This window comes from Azolla caroliniana, unplaced genomic scaffold (genome assembly GCF_043228905.1).
Source record: "Azolla caroliniana isolate FFs.n. ecotype wild unplaced genomic scaffold, voAzoCaro1.0.p SCAF_7, whole genome shotgun sequence".
Classification (NCBI taxonomy): domain Eukaryota; kingdom Viridiplantae; phylum Streptophyta; class Polypodiopsida; order Salviniales; family Salviniaceae; genus Azolla; species Azolla caroliniana.
In genome coordinates, this window is record NW_028230442.1 from 22,156,343 (window position 1) to 22,178,790 (window position 22,448).

Below are 22,448 nucleotides of genomic sequence, written 5' to 3' on the forward strand. Positions count from 1 at the left end.
TATGTTATGTGTGTGTGTGTGTCTATGTATGTAAACTAGTCCTTGAAACTAACACTTGTGTGCCCTTACACTCTCTCTCTTTTTGACTCTGACAATCTCACTACCCGACACAACACGCGCATGCACGAGAGAGAGAGAGAGAGAGAGAGAGAGAGAGTGTGTGTGTGTGTGTGTGTGTGTGTGTGTGTCGAGGGTCGAGAGTCGAGCCAATTACGCATGTTCTCTTTTCTTCTTTGTTTTCTTCCTAGTAACTTATTTCTTTTCTCTTTCTCTTCCTGGTAACTTTTTGTTTATATGGTCTTTTTCTTTTTTAAGCACTCGAGTTGGTCTCTTGCTAGTTTCGGTAACTCAATGCGTTGTTGGAGGGCACGCGCGAGCCACGTGAATGTGTCTTTCTCCTTTTAATATGTTTTGGACACAATTGGGTTGGTCTAGTGGCAATGTGAGATTGTGTTAGCACTTCAGTCATAGGTCGAGAGATATACACTTGGGGATTTGCCAAAATGATTGTCAATTAAGTCTCTATTTTTCTTTAAGAAAATAAAAGGAAAATGATTAAACCATTCCAAACGAGAGTGTAGAGGGGCACAAGATGAAGCTCACCTACCAAATGATTAGCCACATGGTTGTTAGCATCCCCCTTGTCATATGAAGAACAAAATTAATGGAAGTAGTATGGTTCCATAGTTTTCCAATGTATTCAAATCAAGAACCAACGCAATGGAAACAAACATCACAATGGTTGTCAACATTCCCTTTTTCCATTAATAGAAAGAACTATAACAAGATTAAGGATCCAAAATTTTTGATGTGCCTGAAAGGATTCCGATGTCAATGAATCAAAATTTAGACGCAACCCATTCATGTTGTGTGTGGTTAATGAATGGGCATGCACAAACATGATCCACTAAGAATACACGCATGGTTAAAGAATGAGGCGGGCATACACCACCCAGTTGCAATATGCACATTTTTGAAGTGACATACACTTCCCTTGGTAGGGTTGCTATTGATAGGAATATTTTAAGTGTCATTGTCAACCTTAAATTTCCTTGTTTCGTTTCTGATTTATCTTTGATTACTTGTGTGACAAGAATGGTTTTGTATCTTAACATTTATCCCCGAGAAAGAGGAACTAAAGTTAATGAAATGAGTACGTTTTAAAATGCACTTTGAAATTCTATTTCCTTCAAAGCCGTCATCTTGACACATAGACATGTATGTAATAAAATCATTAATCATAGTTATCTGAAGTAGTGGTTTTTGCAACTTGATAGAGAGAGAGAGAGAGGTATGTATTATAACGTGAAATAAATTTATGTATGTATTGTAACATGTGTTTAAAACAATGATATCATCAATATGTCGTCCGTTATGATAGTCTTTCTCTATACTTTTTCAACATTCACAAGGAGTGAACTCTTGCCATCCAAAAAATTAGACATTGAACAATAAACTATATGCACAATCTATAAAGTCCAAGGACACTTTGTGACAAACTGTCTAGTAGAGCTTTAAATTTGAATATTGCGATGCAAACCCTAATATCCCTCAAGCAACCAAGACCAATGAAAGGGAATCTTGATCACATAAGATAAAAGCCTCATCAACAGGGAGTTGGCAACTTAGGCATTGCTATGAACATCATGTATGATTTATAAGCAAGTGACCTACAAAACACAATGTTTTTTGTTGATCCTCTATCTCCTTGGTGTTATTTGATATAATAATAGAGCTTAATCATAATAGGAATGCATTCTTACTTGCCTTATGGATTATAACCTTTGAAACATTGTTATTGTGCTTAATCACACTAGTAGTCATAACCATAAGAAGTCAAATGTCCTAATTCCAAAAGTTTCATGAGATACATGCCCATGATATGGGTGAACAAGGCGTGAACCTACGTATGTCAATTCACAAATTTATTGTTATTCATGTACAATTATCACCCATTCAACATGCAATAGATTACTAATGCTCATATAGAGAGAAGACAATTTAACATGCAATAGATCACTCTTTAAGTATGTATTCCCAAAATTTACTTCAAAATATGGTAAACTATAACATTGTGGAACTTGATCTCAAATAATTAATAATTTTTCCTACATTTGTCTTAATTGGCATAGAAGTTCTAGCTAGTGAACAGACAAGTTAACAATAGCAACAAATCTATGCCAAAAAAAACAATGAAATTAATTTAAAGTTTTGATCTTAAGCCAATTTAAGTTTTCGGATTTTGTTGTTAGCCTTCAAACATCAACTTCAAGTTACAAGACATGGGGTTTAGGATTTATGATGATGTGAACCTATGATTATAGCATTTACCTCTCCACATACACATATAGTACAATGATTTTTATTGTTTAAACATTGATATTTTTTTACGTGCCAAAAACCTAATTATCCTAGTGTATATCTTCCCAAATGTTGGTTAAACCACATGCATGAGGTGTAATGATATATTAAGACAACGTGCAATACAAATAGCCATAAAAGAGAATGGTTTCGAATTGTCATCCTAGGAGGTCATTGACATATGATACAAAAAAAACATCATAATAGAGCCTCGTCTCCCAATGTTGATGTTGGACAACATGTGAGGAAGAGATGAGGATGAATATACCCAAGCTTAAGGTAGGTAGTTATATGAGGTCAATGGACTCAATGGTAGATAGTGGGAAACATTTGTTGATGGCTATATAATTTGTTGCACATCATAATATAAAGTATTCTTGTTCTTTAAGGTCTAGATTGTGGCAAAGTATACACACACAAATGACGATGATATGTTATTTACCAAGAAAGATAAAGAGATATATGTATCTAGTAGTGATGATGATCTATTGTTCCAATTATAGAGAGAGAACCCAAAATTCTAATATCTTTATGAAACACATGTAAGTTCCTTCTAACTCGAGTAATAACTACATACGTGGTAGCTAAGTAAAATGATTTTTGTGATTTTCTTAGAGCAACTCACTTAAGACAATTGTATTTGCATCATACCTCAGAGTATGCATTGCAATACTTTGTATAGATACAAACATCTATATGTAAATAATACAAATGATAGCAAAATGCATGAGAGGGACAATTCACAAAGAGACTTGATTGTTTTGGCAATTATTAAAATGTAAGTGTAGTTTTTATTAGAGAACCCTTTCCAATGGAGGTAGAATGTGGCAATGTTACGAGCCGACACAATAAATTGGGCATACATTATATATACATCGGTATGCCAAAGTATTGTCATTTGAAAGTATATTATAGCGTTTCTTGAGCTGGAGATGTAAACAATTAATATTTTGTGTTTACATCTATAATTTTGAATTCAGTAGCATATTTGTATCAACCAAATGGCATATATTGGTTTCGATTTATGATGCACGGATTGATTTGTTGTTCTTTGATATTTGAATGCATTGCCTTATCTAAAAGAAACAATGTGAAAGAAAATATATAAATGGAAATGTATCAAGTTTTATTGTTCTGATCTGTTTGATTCCTTGATGGGACACATGACAGAGGCAAAGATTATGGCTACACGACTGCTATATATATATATATATGGATAACAACTTTCAATCATTGTCAAAGCACTACTAGCAAATTTGATATTCAACAACACATAGAAGACTAGATATCTTGTTGAGGAATCTATGCGTATTCGCATCTAGAGTTTATCAATATGAAAAGTTATTATTCATGGCGTACATAATCATAATGTTGAGGTTATGTACAGTATTGATGCTAGAAATCACTGCTCAACATTTTAATTTTCTAAATCCGCATAAAGTAAGATGCTAGTCATGTTTACAATGTAGCATTAGGGTCTTAGTCTACATATTCATCATTTCAATTAAGATGCATGTTTTGGGCACTTTTAATCTACTCATAGATCTATGCTTCTTTATCAATCTATCGCATCTTATTTCTTCTCTCCATGTCCTATTTATACAGTAAACTAATAAATTTTAATTAATCGCTTTGTTATCTTCTAGTCAAGTATAAGTTGTATTTAGAAAAGATGAGTTTCACTCTCAATCAATGGCCTTGTAGCAATACTTTCATAATTAAGCCTCTAGACGCGTGCGTCTCTACATTTATGCAGTAATTTGTTGTCCCTTGTAAATTGACAAGTCAAAAGGAACAAAGTAATCAAAAAATCCCACACTTTTATCCTTATTCTAATGATGAAAACCCACATATGCTTCTTTAACTCTCCACTATACAGAAAAAGCATGCTTTTAAGGAAGGAACTCTATCGTCAACGCATTGTTTAGGTATATGACACCTTGAACGAATTTGATTCCTAATAAGAAATGTATCACTTTCATTTAGTTATGAAAAGTGATAGTAACTTACATACATCATAATCGAATATCCGACTCACTTTCGTAGCATAATATAATGTTGAGAAACTCATGCCAAAATAGAAAATTGCCACTTGCTTGATCCCCCCCATGCTCATTTACAAATGTGATGAATATAACGATCACATGACTTTCCCAACCAAACTGGATTGGTTTTTGAAGAGCCCAATAACAATTGATAACCAAGCAACTTTGGAAAAAACAAATGTTTCTTTTTCCCAAGAAAAGATACTACATTAACATTAAGAAAAGCCCTACAATGCATATGAAATATGTACATTAGGTAATTACGCCCATTTTTTGATGAAGGTTAAGTTCTAACTATTCACTTAAAGAAATACTTCGATATAGAGTAAAACCACTCCACCTTGTCAAAAGTCTATTTGTAAAACATTTCTTTGTTCCATATGGCATGAAACTCCAATCCTTGTAACTTTGCTCATTGTGTATTACCATTTATGTTATCGAGAGAACCACTAAGATTATGCACAATCTCTATCCAAATCCCGGTAATTATCTAACCAAAGAGTTTGTCACATTTTGGAATACCTTCAAGCACTTTGCCATCCAATTATAGAAAATTTGGATACTACTTACCAATTGCCATATTTAAGATTTATTAGTCTCTATTCATGGATTCAAGGGTATAATTGTTTTTAGCATCGGACCAAGTCTCATAGAAAGAGCATATGCAACATCCTCCAATTCAAATAACATTAGTTGACCTTGAACAACCACCCATAATACCACCCCCATGTATACATTGCTCGAGGATATATTGGTATTAATAGATTTAAGTTTCTTTTCCATATTTCCATCGCAAAATCACAACTCCACAAACAATGCTTAACAATTTGCATTAGATACATACAAAAAGGACATATATTGTTTGCATTCAATTTGCATTAGATACATACAAAAAGGACATATTTTGTTTGCATTCACCCCTTTTCTCTAGTGCCCATTAATTGGTATAACTCTACAAATCAACAACCATCTAAAACAAATAAATTTTATGTTCATTTTTATGCCCCACAACCATTTCCAAAATTGTTTGAGTTATGGAAAAAGTGTATTCTATCTCCAGAAAACATTTGCATCCTGTTTTTTCTATGACCTAGCACATAATATTTCCTACCAATCTTCTTAGAAGATTGAAAAAAGGCATCTATTTATATGAGCTTGAAACAACGCTTTCCAATAATGATCACCAAGATCCCAAGTTAACCTAGACATTGGTCTCCTTTCCATACTCCACCTTTCTTTTTCTTTTTTTTTCCAAAAAAAACTCCTTCCATTAGTTATAGAATTTTACAGATGAGAGTATTATATACAAATCCCTGTAGGGACACGATAGTTCCATCTTATGTGGATGCCCATGAACTCAAGAAAGGGAGAGGATGACCATTGTTGGATAAAGGCTAGTCGTTGTCTTTCAACTCCATCAAAGCCACCCTTGAGGCCATCGTATTGGCTCTTTAGAGTGGCTACAACTGCACTCCATATGTCTTGCATTAACATTATTGGATGCATAGTTTGGTTGGAGAAGACCCATCTACACTGTTGTTTCCATAGAATCTAGAGAGTTATTGGGCTGGCCAATTCCAACACAACTTGAGATTTGGCATTAATAGGAGTTGAGTGGATATTGCCGATGGTGGAAAAAAGAACTTCTTGTGCTTTTATTACCAAAGTCATCCCTTCCTCCTGATGCTCATACCTGTTAACTGGGGAGCCTTGCCATGATAGCCAACATACATTCCCCCACTTGATTGTGCCTTGCACCTGGCATAATTGGAATAGACCGTCAATCCCCTACCATATTTGATGGGTCTCTGGGCAGTCCCACAGAGCGTGTCAGATTGATTCTATTGCATTTGGGCACGCTACACAATTAGGAAAGCTAAGGTTCCCACATTGCCACGCTCCAACTGGTAATGACTTATGTATTAATGACCATTGGAATGTGGTAATTCGCCTCATGTGTTGTTGTTTCCAGAATTTCTGCCAAAGCATGGTGATAATTGTGTGAGAAACATGATATGTGTGCCAGACCTTTGCATCAGCTGACTCTTGGGCGGTTTGAGCGGCTTGAATGTGGCGACCCAATCTATTCGTGAATTGGAAAAAAGGGATGACTTTGCTTCCTTGACTCGCATAAGGAACGCGCCATGTCCATTGCAAAGTGTCCCAACTGACCTTACATAGGCATGTGTTTTCATGAGTACATATGTGCCATCCTGGTTGTACTTTGATCGGATCGAGATCTACAATCCATTTATGACCAGTATATGTGAGTACTCGAATTGCCCTATTCAATGTTAGTATCTCATTATCTCGCAATTCAGAGCCTTCAATCATGTTTGGTGTTTCCCTACCTCTTGGAATCAAAGAGGCCTCCTCCTCGTAGCCTATCCATTTCGCTTTGGATTGTGAGAGGGGATCAATAAGACCCAATCTTCCTTTTGACTTAGGTAATGTGAGTATAGGCCATGCCACCTTGGCCTGAGCTACATGATCTTCCTTACCAAACCAAATGTAGTTGCATACCAGTCACTAAATCCGGTGTATACTTTCCTTGGAGATTGTCCAACATGATAGGTTGTATCATGCTGTTGCAAATAAGGCCCGATTTACCACTATGATATGATCCGCTAGCGAGAGTTTTTTCCAATTTCAATGCATCGACTTTTGTCAAATGGAGTGAATAATTGGTGCAATCATATTGTCTGGAGGAATGTTGAATCCAATTTGGAAACCCAAATATTTGGTGCTCGCTCCCTGATTGATCCACTTGAAAGTAGGTTGCGGGTGCCACACAGGATGTGCTTCATGAGAAAGCCATATTGCATAGGATTTGTGCCAATTGATCATGGCATTTGATCTCTTGCAAAATACGACTAATCCACTTTCTAGATTTGCAGATTTTCTAAGTCCCCTGGCAGGTAGACCGCAATGTCATCTGCAAATTCTATATCCAGGAGGCTTTGGTGAGAGTGCAGCACAAGAAGACCACCTAGGTTTAGATGCTACAAGTTGAGAAAGCTAGAGAGTGATTCAACGTATAATAGAAATAAGGATGGAGCCGGTGGGCATCACTGTCGTATAGATCGTGATATTCGGAAGAAGGGACCCCTTTCATCTGCTAGTGAAACACAATTGTTGGTGTTCCTATAAAGTCTTGCAATGCCTTTGATCCATGCCTCTTGAAAGCTGATTTTCCCCATCACACTTTCTAGAAATTTTCAGCATAATACCCTGTCATATACTTTCTAAAAATCTAGGAGCACCATAGCTACCTTGTTGTTGGTACGCTTGGCAAGGGCTATTGCTTCCCAGAATGAGAAAAGGTTGTCTACGATGCTTCAATTTCTAACAAAACCTTTCTAGGACAGAGAGATGAATAAGTTGAGGGAGAAGTGGTGCTAAGTGGCGTGCCACGTTTTTTGCAAGCAACTTATAGATAATATTGAGAAGAGTTATGGGTCGCCACTTACTAATGTCGTTGGCACTGCCGCCGCTTTTAGGAATGAGATGTATCATCCCTTGTCCAAATTCCTCCGACATGTTTCCAGAAGTGATGATCTCCTCATGTCTTCTTTAATAGTGTCCCAAAGGCTTGTGAAGAAGTGAGGGGCGAGGCCATTGATTCTGGAGCAACTAGCTACATCCAAATCAAAGAGGGCCTCCCATATCTCGATGATTGACAAGGGATGCGTGGGCCATGTATTCATTTCCTTCGTGACTTTCTAGGGTATGGTCTGGAGGATAATATCTCCTCTTGTGTCTTCCCCTGAGGCCATACTATCTTCGGTAAGTAGTCGCTTATAGTAGGTTGTGGCGATATTCCTCATTTCTTCGCCATCCTCAGTGGTCGTTCCATCCTCTCAGTTGAGGCTGCGCATCACTGTTCTAGCGTGCCCTTGGTCCCTTGGATCGGAAGAATTCCTTTGTCACGGTTTTGTCCCCTACTAGAATCTAGTGAGCCATGCTTCCATGAAACTCCATGTCATAGATTGCCTTTTCTGCCATGATGAGTTCTTGTTTGGCCATGGCAACCTGTCCCCCGATCCAACTACATGATGGGTATCTCTATTGGAGTCGTTGTAAGGCAATTAGTCCTTGATTTGTCCTCAATCACTTTTCTTAAGCATCCTTACTTCTGATCTTGATGATCTCGTGTAATAGACTTGAAGTTCTTGTTAGTTTAACTAGAAGTTTGTTGGATGCTGATGAGTCATTAAAGGGTAATGACCATTGGGTGGTGAGTTGTTCCTTCACCTCTGTAACTGTGTAAATAGTGTGTGGGATTCGAGGTTGGAATGGACCCCACTTTTGGTGCAATTGAAAATGATCGATTATTGGGTAGTGGTCGGAGAAAGTTGTGCCTGGAGTTATGCGGTATCATCCTCCCTTCGCTTCTAGGGCCTTGCCTACATAAATACAGTCGATGCGAGATAGGGTAGGTCCACTATTCCGCTCATTTGATCGGGAAAATAAGAGAGAGTCCCTTTTTCGTTGGAATTTGTCTGAATGCCATATATCTCCCAGGTTAAGGTGGACACATAACTTCTTCCATTGTTTACGGTCCCATCCTTGGAGAACTATGGGATTGTTGTTAGAGCCATTGTGACGGGATTCGATCATATAAAAATCCCCTCCAATGCAACACTCCTACTCACCCGTTACTTGTAGGCGGATGCGCTCCTAGAATGTTGCCCTTTTTGTTCTGTTATTTGGAGCATAAACATTCATGAAATTCCAGTGTTGCCCTTGGATGGCCAACGTGCAAAAATGTGCCCTACCAGGTATAAGTGATTCTTGGTGTATTAAGCCTTGGGCTAGATGTTCCCGAATTAAAGTGCAAACACCACCATGATTTCCATCCTCCCCTATTGCTGGCTCCCAAATTGTTCACCACAATCCTAGTAGAAGGTCTCCGACTTCCTTGGAACGGGTACTATCGAGGTGGCGTTCTTGCAACATGATGATGTTAGCAACACCCCCTAATATATATTCCTCAAGATCCATTCTCAGTTTCCATCTGTTTTGTTGGTCTAGTCGACTCTTGAGCCCTTGCACATTCGATGTTACCACATTCATAATCATGGAATGGGGTGGTAGATTTCCAGGTGTTCCTGATGCTTTGCACAACAAACCGTGAGTGGGGAGCACTCACAATTTAGACATACTGTCATTTTCATCGGTGGAATGATGGTCCAGATCCATGAGTGGAGTTTGTGGGCTATCCGATTAGCTTCAATAGCCCCTTCTTGCTCATAGAAATAGAAAATGTCGGGTGTTAGTTGAATGTCTATGATAGTCCGCAAGTGGATATGGCAGAGATGAGGTTCCTCTTTATCCATGGTGCACCAGAATTCTGTGTTATTCTAGTGCTTCTTTAGTTCGTTCATGAGGTCTACATCTCTTATTCTTGTTACAAAACATGCTGCTTGGCTACATAACGTATCTTTAATCTTGGACTTGGACGAGGCTTCTTGTGTTGGAAGCAAGAGTGGAAATGTTGAGCGAGCAAGCTCAACCGGATCCGGATCAACTGAATAAGCCTGAGCCGGATCGGTATCCGAAAACAACCGACCGGATCGGGGAGATGGATTCAAGCGGGAACCGGAATCCTAGTAGTAGCCTAGACTACTAGGTAATCATTGTCTCGTAGTTAATGTCAGTTGCACGTAGGAATATTGAAGTACCTGTCAGTACTTCTATCAGTCCTTTATGGACTTGTATAAATAGTGTTGTTTAACACGTTGTCTGTACAGAGTTATAAAGTATTTTTACTTTTGAATCTACGTTTACGTTCTTCTCTCTCTGTCTCTCCCGCGTATACTCTTTGTGTACTAAGCTTCTCCATTAAACCTTCATCTTATTCTCTGTTGTTATCTGGCTGAGCCGGTTTTGTCTAACGCTTCCCCACGTTAACATTCACATGGTATCAGAGCGCGAGGGTTGAGAACCTTTGCAGTCGACACTTGCTTTCGTAGACGAACCCTAGAAACCAGTAACAATAGACAAAGAGAAGATATGGACAGAGGAATGGCGAGTTCACTTCCAACAGAGAAGCTCGACCGGAGCAACTACGCATCCTGGTCATACAAAATGGCCTAGTACCTGCTGGGGCATGAATATTGGAGCTTCATGGAACGAACGAACGAGGTAGCATCGGAGCCGACACACAATGACTTCCAGTTATGGGAGCAAGGAGCGAGCTGAGTATTGTACTGCCTAGTGTCCTGTGTACATGACCAGATGCTTGGCTACATAAAGGATGCAAAAACGCCGAAGGAGGCTTGGGGAAATTTGAGGAAGATTTTCGCCACGAGTACCACAACTCGTAAGTTGCAGCTCCAACAAGAGATGAACAACATCCGACAAAGAGACATGTCGGTTACGGACTACACCACCAAGATAAAGGAGATTTGTGACGCACTTGGGTTCATCTATGTGACGGTGGATGAAGACGAGATGGTACAAATCTGCCTCGGTGGTCTAGCGCAAAGGTACGGGCCAATCCGGACAATGATCTGCACCCGGGAGAAGCCACTTTCTTCGACTTGCAATAGATGCTAATGATCAAAGAAAACCATGTGAGTGGGTCGAGGACCACTCAATCGGACGACCGGATGCTGTACACGGAGACAGATCGGCCTCATGGACGTGGTGGACGAGGTGGGTCGGCACACAATGGAGGTGGCTGACAAGAGCAGGACCGGAGGCACAGAGGTAGTCCCGACAGTAGTTCGAGACCCTCCACAAGCAGGGGGAGTCAAAGCGACGCCAAAAGCGGACAAGGAATAGCCGACACAGAATGCTGGTATTGTGGCAAAAAGGGCCATAGGGAAAGCGAGTGCTAGAAGAAGCGCGCCGATTCAGACAAATCCGGATCTAGAAAAATTGATCAGGAAAACCGGCAAAGCTCGCACTACATAGAAGGATCGGAAGGATCCAGAACCGGGAAGATCGGTAAAGCGCCAACCTTCGTGATGAAGCACAAGGCTAACTCGATGAAGAAGACTAGTTCCAAATCGGAGGAAGTATGGTACGTTGATTCCGGAGCGTCCAACCACATAACGAGCCATGAAGAGTGGTTCTTGTTTTCGGAGAAACCGGAACAACCGGGAATCATCGAAACCGGAGATGACACCCCTCACCCGATTGTGCATGTCAGAGAAGTCCCTTTGGGCCATGTCGGATAGAAGGGGAAGCTGATGAACGTATTAGACATACCGACAATCACAAAGAACCTGGTGTCGGTCAGACAAATCGTCGACCAGGGGATGCAGGTGCGGTTTACGCATCTCGGGTGCTTCATCGAGGAAGATGGCCGGATAATCGCGCAAGGGCGTAGAGAAGGGAGGATGTTTTTCCTCAACACAAATGACATTGGCACCACCATTTTTGCCAAAGGATAGAAGATTGAATCATAACTCAATCTCTGGCATAAGCGGATTGGCCACGTCAATTATCGGAGGCTTCAAGACCTGTAATTGAAACAAGTCGTTTTCGGTTTGCCGAAATTTAGCGGCTGGAAGGCCGAAATTTGTGAAGCCTGCCAACTCGGGAAGCATCACCGGCATCCATTCCCCACCGAACAAAATCAGAGCCGTAACAAGCTCGACCTAATCCATTCAGATGTATGGGGACCAACATAGAACATTAGTCTTGGCGCGAGTTGATAATTCGTCTCCTTCATCGACGACTATAGTCGGCACACGTGGATCTACCTCATCGAACGAAAAAGCAAAGTCTTCGAATGTTTCCGGAACTTGCAAAGCTTAGTTGAACGGGAAATGGAGAGGAAGGTCAAGTGCTTGCGGTGGGATGGCGGAAAAGAATACTTTTCCGGCCAATTCAACAATTATCTGCAACAGAACGGAATTCGGAGAGAATTCAACTACAGATACACATCGGAGCAAAACGGTGTGGCTGAAAGGAAGAACTAGTCGATTGTTGACGCGGCAAGGGCAATGCTGGAGGAGAAAATCATGCCCCAATTCTATTGGGCTGAGGCGGTTCGGACGACTGTCTACATCCAAAACCGGATCGGAGACAAGGTGTCAACACACGAGTTGTATTTCGGGTGCAAGCCGAATTTGAGACACCTTCTGATATTCGGTAGCATAGCATATGTGCATGTACCGGATGAGAAGCAGAGGAAGCTGGATCTGAAGTCGGAGAAGTGCATCCTAGTTGGCTACTCGCATGAGCAAAAGGGGTATAAGTGCTAAAACCCCCAGACTAAGCAAGTCCGAGTAAGCCGAGATGTCGAGTTTGATGAGAGGACATCATGGTACTCCCTACCGACTCCAACTCCCGATGAAGAGCCGATTCTGGAAGATGAGGCTAGTGAGCCCGAGGAGGTCCAGGAAGAAGATGAAGAACTCGGCACTCTAGAAGAGAGTCTGATCGCATTCCGGATAAGTGGACCGAATGAGCGGCTGAGTTGGGATGACCAATCGGTTGAAGAACCGGCGAGTGGTGGAGACTCTGTCGTGCTCTCCCTGCGCAAGGAACTGAGGAGACGGTTCACGCGCAAAGAGAAAGGGAAGTAGAAAATGTAGGAATATGAAGCCGGCATCGTTGAGTCGGATCGGAGTGAATCCAACTCTGGAAAGGACGAAGGCGGATCTTCGGGACCGAAGTCCGAACTGGCCAAGAAGGGCCCCAAACCGGGTGATGACAAATTACGCCAGTCTTCTAGTCAGAAGAACCCCGTTATGCGGTACGAATACAATGAGTACATGGCGCATCACTATGCGTGGATGACTAAAGTGGTGGATGTGCATGAGCTGGAGAGCTACGCCGAAGCGGCAAAGGACGCAAATTGGCACATGGGACCTCGTTGACCCTCCCCGACACTGTAAACCGATCGGTTGCAAATGGGTGTACAAGGTAAAGTACAATGCCAACGGTTCGGTCAACCGGTACAAGGCCCGGTTAGTGGCGAAGGGATACGCACAAACCCATGGAATCGACTACGACGAAATCTTCGCTCCGGTAGCGGAGATGACGACGGTTAGTGTGGTACTAGCGGTTGTTGCGGCAACGGGGTGGCATCTTCACCAGATGGACATGAAGAATGTGTTTCTTCAAGGTGACCTTGAAGAACGGGTCTATATGATCCAACCTCCCGATTTTCAGTCTAAGATAAACAAGTCGGCGGTGTGCCGGCTTAAAAAGTTGCTTTACGGTCTGAAACAAGCCCCCCGAGCTTGGAATGCAAAGATCATGCACTGGTTGCGTAAGATGGGGTTTGTGACCTCTAAATCCGACTAATTGTTGTTCATCTGGCAAGGTCAGGACGGTCCGGTTTGCATCTTACTTTATGTAGATGATTTAGTCATCACCGGACCCGGACTCAATGAAATCGACCGTGTCAAGGCCTAGCTATCGGATGCATTTGAGATGAAGGATCTAGGGGACCTTCATTATTTCCTTGGGATTGAGGTGATCCGAACCCTCAACGGCATATTGATCTCACAACGACACTATGGGTTGAATATGTTGTACAAGTTCGACATGACGGAATGTTGACCCATCTCCACACCCCTGGACTGGAACCAGAAGCTCCGTCCTAACTCCGGACCGGCCTACGATGAGAAACGGTTCTGACAAATAGTCGGAAGCCTGATATACTTGACAATCACCCGATCCGACATCAGTTATCCAGTCGGTGTGATCAACCAATTCATGCAGAAGCCAATGGTGGAGCACCTTTAGTGCGTGCATCGAATATTGCGATATGTGAGCGGCACGAAGGACCGGGGATTGTTATACCGACATGGTATAAAAGAAAAGCTAGTCGGATACACAGATGCTGACTGGGCTGGTGATGCATCTGATCACCGATCCACCTCCGGTTACATGTTTTCTCTAGGTAGCACGATTGTTGCGTGGAGCAGCAAAAAGCAGCCAACAGTGGGTTTGTCGAGCGTTGAGGCTGAGTACCGGGGCGCTACCAATGCCACCTGTGAAGCCATCTGGCTTCGGCGACTACTATGAGATCTCCGGATTGAGGTGTCGACCCCGATCCTAATCTACTATGACAACATGAGCAACATTCAGCTCGCCAAGAACCCAGTGTTCCATCCTTGGACAAAGTACATAGAAGTGCATTATCACTTCGTGCGTGAGCGGGTCCTGAGCGGTGAAGTCGAACTTCGGTATGTTCAGACAGATTGGCAGGTTGTTGGCATCTTCACCAAACTGCTTGGATTGGACAAGTTGCAACACTTCATCGAAATGCTTGGTGTTCAGCATCTCGACGTGCCGCACTTGAGGGGGAGAACGGGCACGAGCAAAGGCAAAGAAACCGGTGCCATAACGGGCAAAGGCAAAGAAACTGTTGACGGCACCAGACAAAGAACCAAAAAGGGAAGAACCAACAAAGGGGGAAACAAGAGGAAAAAGGAAGATGAGTTGACGAAGGAAGTCGGCACATCCAAACAAGCCGGAACGAGCGGCAGGGGCGGTAGAGTCAAGAAGGACAGAGCCGACCGGAAGGAGAAGGCCAAGACCCGGACATGGTCTAATGTGGTGAAGGGCCTGAAACCGGAAGACAAGTTGGGGAACACCTACTCGAACAAGAGCGAGAACGAATCGGAGACAGTTTAGCACGTTGTTTGTACAGAGTTATAGAGTATTTTTATTTTTGAATCTACGTTTAAGTTCTGCTCTCTCTGTCTCTCCCGCGTATACTCTCTATGTACTAAGCTTCTCCATTAAACTTTCATCTTATTCTCTATTGTTATCCGGCTGAGCCGGTTCTTTCTAAAGCATCCACACGTTAACATTCACAAGGTCGTAGGTGCTCCATTATTGTGTACCGTTGATACATGTCCATTGTCTCGTGCCTTATACCTAGTCATTTCAAGGCGTTTTGCGGGTGTGGCTCAAGGTCCTGGCTAGAGGTATCACACTCATTTGTGTCTGGGAAGACTATCATCTTAGGGGTGACATTCAGACTTGTGCCTTGGTTTGTTGTTTCTCCATTGGGTGTAGTTCCACTCAATCTCCGCATTAGGGGGTCTTAACATGACTTATCCTTCGTCGCTTCCCTGTTTTGTAAGATTTAATGAGAACTTTCTCTTGTGTGCTTGGGGTCACCTTAGGCCTTTCCTTGGGGCTTAAGAAAGTACTCAGGGAGTGTTCATGAGTTGGGGGGGGGGGGGGGGGGGGGGCTCTTGTAGTAGATCAAATCAATTGGGCCTCAGAGGTGATGGAGGATAGGACATGGGTTTTCTCCACCACTCGCCATTCCATCATAGCCTTATTGGATCGTGGTGGGGGAGGCCTCTAATGTCCTATGGTGCCACAACCTTCCAGGGTCTCCTTGGCGAAATCTTTAATGCCTCTCATGGGACAATGTTTTTTTAAATGACCAAGTTTTTTGCATGCAAAACATTGCCTCAGTGTGTTGATCACTTCTATGCGTTGTTCAATCCGCATTCCGTTTTTTCTAGGGACGAGGATATTGGAAGGAAGTTTGTCGATGTCCTACACCAAAAGGCGTATAGAGGGAGGGCCTAGGTGTTTCTTTAGCCTGTCCCTTAGCATTAGTTCCTCGTCCAACATCATACTGAAGGAGTTTCCAATAGTATGAAGTAACATGTTGTATTCTAAGGATAAACCAGGAAACAACATTGTTACCTTTTTAATGGAATCATCGTGTTGTGTGGCCTTCTCTGGGTTAAAAACATGTGTCCATTTACACATGAACATCCATGTGTTTGGGACATGGCAGGGAGACATTGCTATGAGGTTTGATGCTGAATCCTTGTCCTCTAGGACGATTTGATAGAAACCTTTTGTTGGACTTCCTTTATACCACCTAATTGTGAATAGTATTTTCCTTGCAACATATCTCGCAGTAATCCTCAATTTGGGCGTGATCCCACCACGTGGCATATGACCACTATTCGCTCAAGGCGATCTATCTCCTGCTCAAGTAGTAGCATTTCTTCACTAGAGAAACTAATCTCAATAGGACACCCGCTACATGGGTTGTTTTGATCTTGCATTTGCTCTTTATCAACCGAGGGGCTTGTTTGAGATGCGTGTTCGGTAGTGGCGATGTCTAGGGTTTCCATGATTGAGGCAATCTTCCAATGTTTTGATTTTTGTTGGGGGAGGCGGCCACTCGTCAAATGTTCTTGTTGTATCGGTTTTTTAAATAAATAAATAAATAAAGTCGAACTCTTTTTTTGGGGTGGGATGGTGGTCCCACTACTCGAAGCTTTTGGGGGGAAACCCTAATTGAGCAGGATGGTGAAGAGTCGTCGAAGGCGGCCGACCAGGAGGCTGTGATGACCCCGACTGTAGGTCGTCAGCTGGAAGTGGTAGGACCTACAGAGGGTGCATTGGCAGGTGGGCGTGATTCAGCCCTATTCCTGCTCCGTTCCTGTTGCACCTCTCACAAGGACGTGCTTCAGCCCCTGCTCCGTTGCTCATACTCATGCTCATGCTCTTGGTCCTGGTCCGCTTGCTTCGTTGCTCCTACCAAATTAATCAATCCTTTGCGACCACCCTCAGTTCTTTTCTAAACAAAAACCAAACAAATTAGTCTTTGTATGTATATTAATTTAACCTACCATCATCATGTACATCAAAAGTCATAAACAGTTCTTGCCCAAATATATGCCCTTACTCCAATCAAAACATCCAATGGGGTAAACAAGCCTATCCACTTTGTGTAGAAGGTCCAAATTGCATCTATACATTAGAAAAGATGGCTTCGATAACGTAAAACATTGTTATTCCCTCCCTTGTCTTATTAAGCACCAAAATTCTTTGATCTATTGACGAGGATAGAAATGTTGTCCAAGCACTTATAGACTATGCTAGCTCTTGATGTAATTTTTCCCATGTGCATCGAGTATGCTTTCAAAGCATATCTCCCCTATGGTCAGTGAAGATCGAATATCCAAATCAAGGGTTGTCTTTATCTTTTTTTGGATATCTCTTTACTAAATCCAGAGAGACATCCTTCCATGAACTAATAATAGATCGAGCAAATCTATCTTCCATTTGTAGAAATATCAAAATATTATTGTCTTCCAAAAAACTCCAACAAGTTTTGGGCTTCCATGGAAAAAACAAATGATAGTGATGAAGAGAACAAAATAAGCAAATGATGAAAACTATTACTACATTATAAGAACATGAACATTAGAATATGATTTTGAATGTTGAAACAAAGGTAGAAGCATATAATTTGTTATGATGCCAATGTCTATGGTTAATGGATATGATAATCCCTAATGTTCATGGCAAACTTTGCTTATGAGCACAAATGTGTTTTGTTACTCATGACCATAGATTAACACACGAGTGATATTTGTGATATTCTCCATGCATGATATTCGCAATATTCAAGAATATGAAATGGCCCCAAGAATATTATAAAACCATTCGTTTTGCAAAATAAATAAATAAAAATGATATTAATTCATTTTTTGAAAGAAAAATAAAAAAATAATTTAATTCACTGAAAAAAGAACAATCATTCACTAATAGATTATAAAAATATGATTAGTATTAAGTCTCCTTTATAGTGTCAAAAATAAATGGGGGGGGTCTATGAACCTTTATTTTATTTTATTTATTTATTTAGTTTTTTTTTCCCAAAAAAAAACCTACTTCATATTAATTAGCAACCAAAATACAACAAAGTTCAACACTAAGATTCATAGAGACAACCTTAGTGGAGTTAGTATCTACAACATAGTGGAACAACTCCAAAACCAACAAAACTCACACTACTCTTCCTCCCACAACTCCTACAATAATCCCCAACCCTACCTATCCCACCAAACTCTTTTACAACAAAGTTATCCCGATAATACGACTATGATAACTTACTTGTACCCCATCCAAACATGCATATTTACATCCCATATACAATATTAGGGGTTGTCGGTAGAAACAACGACCTAGGCGCATGGTAGTTCCACTTAGGCCATGTCGAAGATTTGATCATCAAGGGAGAACCACCCCATTTCAACAAAAAATTTGACCTTGCCATTTCTGCTTCGTCTGAACCCCCCGAATCGAGTTGTACCATCCACACAACTAGGCCACCAGCTCGAACCAAATGTTTAACATCATCTCACCACATGTAAGCTTTTGCCGCTGAAAACGAACTTGCAACGCCTCATCCAAATGTGCTAGACCGATAAGCATGCCACCATAAGCCAAATCTCCTAAAAAAGCAGAATTTGTGTCAAGTCTCACCCCAACACATTGGGACACACTATGGGTTTAACTATTTTGCCCAACCGTCTCCTTTTAATGTGACACCCTATATGGAACCCCACACAACTTTCCCATTTACACCGCAAGTAGCCACGATTTTGAGTCTTCTACACCAAACGAATATTATTTATATTTAAAAAAAGGAATATTTTTTATATTTATTATAGAAATATGATTAGTGTGAAGTCCCATTTTTAATGTTAGATAAAAATATATTTAAAAAGTGGGGAATTTATGAACCTTTATTTATTTCATTGATTTATTATTTATTAAAAATAAAACAAATACTTTTACATTTATTATAAAAATTTATTATTGTGAAGTCTCCTTTTTTATATCTAGGAAACCAAAAAGGACGGTGTTTATGAACTCTCTCTCTCTTTTTGTTTTTGGTAAAAGCACACAATTATATTAATTGTATGTAAAATCCACTTAGTTACAACACTTCTTAGTCTCCTCTACCTATCTTAGCAAATAACAGTGGGCTTAGTGGACATCCTTGCTGCACGGATCTAGTAAGAAACACTTTCGGAGTAACTCTGCCATTAAGCATCACACACGAGGTCTCATTTTGCCCTAGCAAAAAGATAAGTTGACACATACGAGGACCAAACCCCATATTATACATCACACCTGAGAGGAAAGACCAATTTACATGATCATATGTTTTTTCCAAATCTAATTGCACCATAACCATTTCTTGATGTATATGTCAAGCATAATCAATAGCCATTTGAACATTCAAAACATTATGCAATATATTTCTACATGTAATAAAACCATATTGAGATGGATAAATAAGTTGAGGTAAGAACTTCTCAAGTCTGTTGGATAATATATTTGCAAACACTTTGCATAACCCTCCCATCAATGAAATAGACCTCCATTGTTGAAATGACTTCGGAGATGGTACCTTTGGTATCAATTTGATTAAGCCCACCTTCCAGCTCTCAGGCATGAAACCAAAATCCCAACATTATTGAAACGTTTGTGTGAATGGACTCTTAAGCATGCCAACATACTTCTTAAAAACTTCATTTGTAACACCATCCCAACCAGGGCTTTTACCATTTGAAAGGTGTACCTTTTTCACCTCAGCTTCTTCAAAATCAGCATCCAATTATTGACAAACCTTTGTATTCACGACACTCCCAATTACATTATAAAACTCTTGTCGTGCTTTCAACAGATCCTCATTAATAATCAACTTTGGCCTAATCAAATTCTTAAAATGAGTAATACATAACTCGATAACCTTGATTGGGTCTACAACAATGTCATCCCCTATCTTAATTTGTATCGCATTTGAACGAGTATATGGTGGTCTTAAACATATGAGATTGTGATTGATTATCTATAAATCCCTCCTTTAATTGACCTAGTCTTGTTTGTTGATAACTTTGACAAGACAAATTCTTCACAATGCCATGTACTTGAACTTGAACATCCAAAAGCTCTTCATCATGCAGATTATTCATCAATAGTACATTGCATTGCGTAAGAATATATGAAAAGTTATCAATCAATTTCGTATGTCTTTTAGCATTAGCCATACCATAAAAACGGTGAATATCATTGATGTTTTGTAGTGTGGAACTCTCTCTCTCTCTCTCTCTCTCTCTCTCTCTCTCTCTCTCTCTCTCTCTCTCTCTTTTAACCAATGCTTTTCATGCATGCATATGCATATTCGTATGCATTTGTTTGGGAACCCCCACGAATGCGAATATGTCAATCTATGCTTATAACAATGGGAAAAGGCACATAGGTGCACATGGAAAAACATTATATTATGTGTTTTTCCAAGTTCCATTGGGATGAATTGGGAAGGGTGCCCTAATCAACTCATCTCTCCTTGAATTCATGTTCACAAATTCATCACAAGGGATAGATAAAATATATGTTTCTTATTATTATTATTTAAAGATTCACCTTGGTATTAATGGAAAGATGCCCAAAGGCTTAAAAGAACTCATATAGGACAACACAACCAACATACCCACATCAACCAAAATGTCGAAGAGCAAAAGCCCTCATGCAGTTACCTTAGAAAGTGGGATCTTGCCATAATGGGGGCTGGAAAAAGCCACCTTGGTGCAACATATCTTCACTTTATTCTCTCCCCAAAAGAGGTGAAGACCTGTACCCTTGTCTACATTTCTCTAAAATGTTGCTGCTTACGAAACTCAACATCAAGCTCACCAGTCATTGATTCATATTGACGTCTTAGAGTATGCAAAAGCATCAACCATATCTCCTTGACTAACTCAACTGCATTCTGTTTGACTTTTTAAAATACACATTTACATCTTGCCTTCCACAATACCCAAATTACTAAAGAAGATATTGTAGACCAAACCTTGTCCTCTACCAAACAACGATTGTTGTAGTGTAAGAGACATCCAATACCCCCCTTCACAGATTATCCCATAATGTACCACCAACCATCGAAACAATACAACCGTTTTAGAAATTTGCATGGCCCACAACCATTTCCAATAAGCACCCAACCAAGAGTCTTCTAAATTACCAGCTTTCCAATATTTATAAGTTGCTTGCACAACAGCCAATCCATTAACCATTGATTAGGAAACCCTAACTTTTCCATGGTGCCCTAAAAAAAGACTAATATGATTTTTCAAAACCCAACAACAAGATAGCCAAATCCTCTTTCATTTCTTGTGAAATTGTGACCAATTCCCAAAATAAGAAAATGTTATTTAGTATACCCCTATCCTATAAGAACCCTGTTTGGGTGTTATGAATGATGTGTGTTAAAAAAGGTTGCAATCTCGTAGTCAACAACTTAGCATATATTTTATAAATAGTAGTTAATATAATGATGGGTCACCACTTCCTAATATGAACCACTACCCTTTCTAACTTAAGAATAGGATATATCATACCATTTGTCCATTTTCCTAGCATAAATCCAATATCAAACACCACCTGGAATGCAACAGTAATGTCATTCCCAAATAAACTCCCAATAATTCCGGAAGAAATCTGCTAAAAGCCAATCAGTACCAGGACATACCTGTATGCCAATTTCATCCAAAGCAACCCTTACTTCAAAAACCGAAATATGCTTAATCAAAACAACTACCATATGTAAAACACGTGTATGCATGGTCTACCATACAACTCTACGACTCTCCAACTAATCAAGTGTAAAACATTAAGCATACAATAAATTCCTATAAAATTGCTTAAGAATATCCCTCATTTCTTGGGCATCCTCCGAGATAGATCCATCATTCCTCTAAAGTTGTTTCATCCCATTACAAGTTCTTTTTTAAGTTACAAGTTTGAAAAACTCAATAGAGACTTTATCCCCCACCTATGCCCACTTTGCAACAAACGTATTATAAGTGCATTGAGCCCACACATCTTGTAACTTAGAGATCTTATCCGTTGTATTATTCAATTTAGACATCACCACGTAGCCCATGGCATACATTGCTAAAAATGTTGCAATGAAACAATCGCTCGTTTAGCTCAATATCTTATTTTTGAGTTGACATTGTTCCTCCTCCGCTTTGCTACGAAACCAATTACTAACATTGGTAATTACATTCACAACTCTATTACACACCATCAGTTGCGATGCATCTTCATCCTTCCAAAATGTCAAAACATCTTCTCGAATGGCAACATCAACATACAATGAGGAAGGTATAAACGTCCTAAAGGACTTAAATTTTTCCACTTTTTTCAAAGTAACAATAAGATGCGAGTGATTTGTGAAAGTTGTCCCAACTAATATTTGTAATGATCCTCCTAATCCCATAAAGAAGTCAT